The 5,318-nt window shown below is 44.3% G+C and overlaps 1 pseudogene; it reads right to left on the bottom strand.

The window, feature by feature from the left end:
* Nucleotides 1–999: 999 nt before the first annotated feature.
* LOC118543039 (glutamate dehydrogenase 1, mitochondrial-like) lies at nt 1,000–2,419 on the bottom strand (annotated as a pseudogene).
* Between the last annotated feature and the right edge of the window lie 2,899 nt (nt 2,420–5,318).

Here is a 5,318-nt window from a genome sequence, read left to right as displayed (position 1 = left end):
AAAGAAAAGGGACATGGAATTAGGCAGGGCTGGAGATGTTGGCAATGCTTAAGCTGTCAGCCAGACTCCGCATAGCAAGACCAATAGTTTTTTTCTGGGCTACTCTACTTGAATTATTGTTCAATTACTCAGCATAATACATCTTTGAAGAAAGAAAAATTAACATGATAAGGAGGTCACTGCATTATTTGGACTACATGTCAGAATTATATTTAGCAAATTCAGATAGCCACAATAAAAATAGCCTCCATCATCTGTAGTTATGAAGATAATGATTATCCATCTGGCTTTTTATCTTTGCTGAACAATAATACAGAACTGATAAGCTATAAATGATACTATTTTATGTCATAAAATACGAGATTTTTTTTCATTTATGTTTATAAGCACTAACTGCTTGAGTCAAGGTTAGGCTTGTTAAATGATTAAAGGCAATTTTATTACAGCAACATGTACTTCTATCATTCTAAAAAATAAAATGCATATAAGAAACAGCTTTTATTTTTGTTTGCAACCTGGGAAATTGAGTTATTTTGCTGATGTGAAATAATAATAACTAATTTTAGGACAATACTACCTTCTGAAAATGCCCCACATCCACTTCTTAAATGCATCAAATTTATAGCATGTCCCATCTCAGACTTGGCCAGAGCAAAATTATGCAAATGATTGATTGCTAAGCTGAAACAAAAGGTAATTAACATGTTGGGAACAGGCAAGGGAGCAAGGGAGCATATTGCTAGATAAAAAGACTTTTTATTTAAAGGCAAAAAATCCCAAGTGGCCCTCTGGCACAGGCAATTTCTACTTTCACACTCACCAACGCGTATGTGATCTCCCACCCTTAACTTCTTTGGACCCTTAATTTCTTTGATTTGGACAGACTCATTGAGAACGATGTCCATAAGAGAAAAATCTTTCTGTGGTTAAATTTAACATGTGATAAGTTTGCAGAAGTTACAGGTAAAGAGGATAGTGAAGAAGTCAGCTACGATCCATTTATTTGAAGGTCAAACCAGCTTCATTGTACACTCCGAAGACTTTCTCAGTGGTGCTTACATAGGTAGCTGTTCTCAGGTCCAATCCTAGGTTATACTTTCTGGCTGTGTACATGATTTGCCTGGTAGAAAACTCCATAGGGTAAGCTAAACCAGAAAGCACAATGTCTTTCTTGGATATTCTGTTTTGGAACCCTGTTGTGGATATAATGGGAGAAGTTCGATGGTGTTTTCTAAATTTTTTTTCCAAACTATCTTGAACAGACATGAGAAAACGGTGGTTAGAATCTCTTTCATACTTGAAGGTCAAACAGCCATAGCTGACATGATTTATACTCTTTAGCCACTCAAAGTAAGATACTATCACTCCCTCAGCATTCAAATATAGATCAGGAATAACCATAATGTTCCTCTTCAGAAAAATCTTATCAACTTCATTGGCAGTTTCAGCAATGATCTTGGCTTTGAGTCTGGGTGCACTGGATTTGGTCACCTGCTTCTCATTGGCAATAGGGATGAATATGCCAGTTTGCTTGCAGGATGCTTCTTTCCGAGGGCTTTGCCTTGGAGAAATTCAGGATTGATCCATGTTGCAATCTGAATTCCATATGCTCCCATTAGATTCAGCAACACCAACACACTTAGCAAAATTACAATGTAAATATAGACTGCGAAATTGCCAAATCCCTAAAAAACATATTTTATCTCCAAACCCTGGTGTCATTCCTAAAATGCTCATGAAAGAGGCTTCATTAAGGAAGTTTTCAATCCCATGCAAAACACTACAGCCAGTAGCAGGGAGATGTGGGTGGATGTGACCCAGACTGATGGATTTACCAGGATGGCAGGCACGTGCATTAATTTACATGCCCTATGGTGCTGGCATAGGTGTCAGCAATCTAGGACATCTCTTGCTCGCATGTGCCCATGCCTGGGGAAGGCACATCAACGCCAGGGCCAATAAAACCCTTTTTTGTGAGTTCCATGGTGAATCCCCTTGTGATCTTTTCCAATTTATTACTGGTGTAGTTCTTGGTATTAACACCAGCATTAGCACCCCAAATGGCACATCAACCACAGCACATTTAGACGTCACAAGGGAAGCCAAAACTTTTACTTACTTTACATTCACATCTTTGCCGTAACGGGAGCGTGCAGTGCCGGCTGTGCTGGGCCCCATAGCCCCGGATGACCTCCCTGGCGCTGTTGTCCTGCGGGATGGGGAAGCTCAGGCTCAGCAAGTGGCTGCAGGGCTTGAGGATTCGCAGGATGCCACGCACCCCGTTCCGCTTCTGCTCCTCACTCTCGCCGTTCTGGACGTGTGCCGCCAACTTGCCCTCCAGGACGCTGGCCGCGTGGTCGAAGCAGCTTTCCACCACCTTGAAGAAGTAGGGGCTGTCCTCCCAGCCCGCCGCCGCCATGCTGTCCCCTGGCCAGGTTCCAGCGGCAGTGGCATTTCGTCCAGGCGGCGCCCGCTCTTGGAGGCCCTGAGGAGGGCTGCCTTTTAAACTTCGCGCCTTCCCCGCAGTCTTCTCCCCTCACGCCACCCGCCACCTGACTGGGAACAGTCGGCTGCGCGGCCCAACGCCGTCTGGGACAGCCAGGCAGGACCGGCATCCCTTGCGCGCCCGCGCACGGACGTCCTCTCTGCCCATCCCGCGGGGCGCGAGGTGCGGGGCGGCGGTGGAGCTCTCTCTGTTTTTGAGGTACATTCTCTTTAATTCTAAAGTATTTTTTGAGGTATAGAACTCTTGTCTGCATTTATTTTTCTTTCATCATTTCCAGAATATCAGCCCGTTGCCTTAAGGCTTCCGTCACGTCTGTTGGGAAGTTTTCAGTCAACTGGTTGTTCTTTCGAAGGCAGTCTCGCCCCTACTTCCTTCTCAGGCCAAAAAACGGAGGCCCTTGACCCAAGGTCCTTTCTTGTCCCACCTTTGGGTCGTTCCTGAATGGAGAGGGTGTCTGCATGCTTAAGGAATTCGGCCGGCACCGGCACGCTCCGGGCACACTCAGGCCTGGGGCGCGCACTCCGGCGGAAAGAGGGCTGTGCGGGCTGGAGCTGGACCCGAGACTCTGTGGGCAGGGAATTCGAGGCCCCAGATGTTTGGAGCCCAAGTTACAGAGCGTGCTGGCTGCGGGTGGGCGTATCAGCCAGACTGCAGGACCCTCACCCTGTGGAGAGTGACAGGTGGGAAGGAAGCCAAACACGAACCCCCAAAGCACAAGTCCAGGCCAGGACCACAGTTGCCTGTGCCTAAAGGTGGTGCTGTTTAAAGGTATTTGTCTTTTGTCTCTGTCTGTTTTTAAATTTTTCTCTTTGTCTTTGGTTTTCAGTAGTTTATTATGAAGTGGTGAGCTGTGCTTTCTTTTGTATTTATCCTGCTGGAGGTTCATAGTTATTAAGCAACTCTTCATCTTCAAACCCACCATTATGCTTTGTGATGTGCAGGTTCTGGGAAGTATATTTGGCAGCCGACTTCTCTTATGTTCTGGCACTAAAGGGATACTACTTGCTGTTTCTGTTAGCACCCCAGCAATAGGGTGCTATTTTTAGTGTACTATTTTAGGGTACTTTCCAGCTTTCTCTTAGCACTCCCAGAACTAGTCCCCTTATGCCCTCTTAGACATGGCAGCATCAAGAAAGTACCCCTTCTGGAAATCGGAGGGGGCAACGAACCATGAGAGACTATGGACTCTGAAAAACAAACTGAGGGTTCTGGAGGGGAGGGGGGTGGGAGGATGGGTTAGCCTGGTGATGGGTATTAAAGAGGGCACGTACTGCATGGAGCACTGGGTGTTATATGCAAACAATGAATCATGGAACACTACATCAAAAACTAATGATGTAATGTATCGTGATTAACATAACATAATTTTAAAAAATGGTTAAGATGGTAAAAAAAAAAAAAGAAGAAAGTTCCCCTTCCCAGTTCCACAGGGTCCCTCTTCTGAACTCCTGTGATAGCAACACAGATGGGCATCGTGCCTCTTCAGTTTGTTCCCTATAATTATGAGTTTCTTATGGTTTGCCTCCCTCTCTGTTTTCATCTTATTTTATTTTTCCTTCCCTTCCCCGTTTCTTAAATTCCACATATTAGTGAAATCATACGGTATTTGTCTTTCTCTGACTGACTTTATTCTCTTAGCATAATACCGTCTAGTTCCATCCACGTCGTTGCAAATGACAAGATTTCATTCTTTTGGGTGGCTGAGTAATACTCCATTGAATATATGTATACCATTTCACCTGTTGATGGACATCTGGGCCCTTTCCATATTGGCTATTGTGGACATTGGGGTGCATGTGCCCCTTTGAATCACTATATTTGTAACCTTTGGAGAAATACCTAGTACTGCAATTGCTGGGTCGTAGGGTAGTTCTATTTTTAACTTTTTGAGGAACCTCCATACTGTACTCCAGAGTGGCTGCACCAGCTTGCATTCCCACTAACAGTGTAAGAGGTTTCCCCTTTCTTCACATCCTCGCCAACATCTTTTGTTTCCTGAGTGGTTAATTTTAGCCATTCTGACTGGTGTGAGGTGGTATCTCATTGTGGTTTTGATTTGTATTTCCCTGATGCCAAGTGATGTGGAGCATTTTTTCATGTAAATCTTCATTGGAGAAATGTCTGTTCATGTCTTCTGCCCATTTCTTGACTAAATTTTTTGTTTTGGGGGTGTTGAGTTTGATAAGTTCTTTGTACATCTTGATTACTAGCCCTCTATCTGATAAGACATTTGCAAATATCTTCTCCTATTCTTCTGGTTGTCCTTTGGTTTTGTTCACTGTTTCCTGTGCTATGCAAAAGTTTTTTATCTTTTTTTTTTTAAAGATTTTGTTTATTTATTTGACAGAGAGAGAGACACAGCGAGAGAGAGAACACAAGCAGGGGGAGTGGGAGAGGGAGAAGCAGGCTTCCCGCAGAGCAGGGAGCCCGATGCGGGGCTCGATCCCAGGACCCCGGGATCATGACCTGAGCCGAAGGCAGACGCTTAACGACTGAGCCACCCAGGCGCCACCGCAAAAGCTTTTTATCTTGATGAAGTCCCAATAGTTCATTTTTGCTTTTGTTTCCCTTGCCTTTGGAAATGTGTCTTGCAAGAAGAAGTTGCTGTGACCGAGGTCAAAGAAATTGCTGCCTGTGTTCTCCTGATGGATTCTGATGGATTCCTGTCTCACAGTTAGGTCTTTGATCCATTTTGAGTTTATTTTTGTGTATAGTATAAGAAAGTGGTCCGGTTTCATTCTTCTGCACAGGGCTGTCCAATTTTCACAGCACCATTTGTTGAAGAGACTTTTTTCCATTAGTTATTTTTTCC

This window comes from Halichoerus grypus, chromosome 6, assembly GCF_964656455.1.
Source record: "Halichoerus grypus chromosome 6, mHalGry1.hap1.1, whole genome shotgun sequence".
Classification (NCBI taxonomy): domain Eukaryota; kingdom Metazoa; phylum Chordata; class Mammalia; order Carnivora; family Phocidae; genus Halichoerus; species Halichoerus grypus.
Note: the sequence above shows the minus strand (reverse complement) of the source record. Positions and strands in the feature narration are given on the sequence as shown.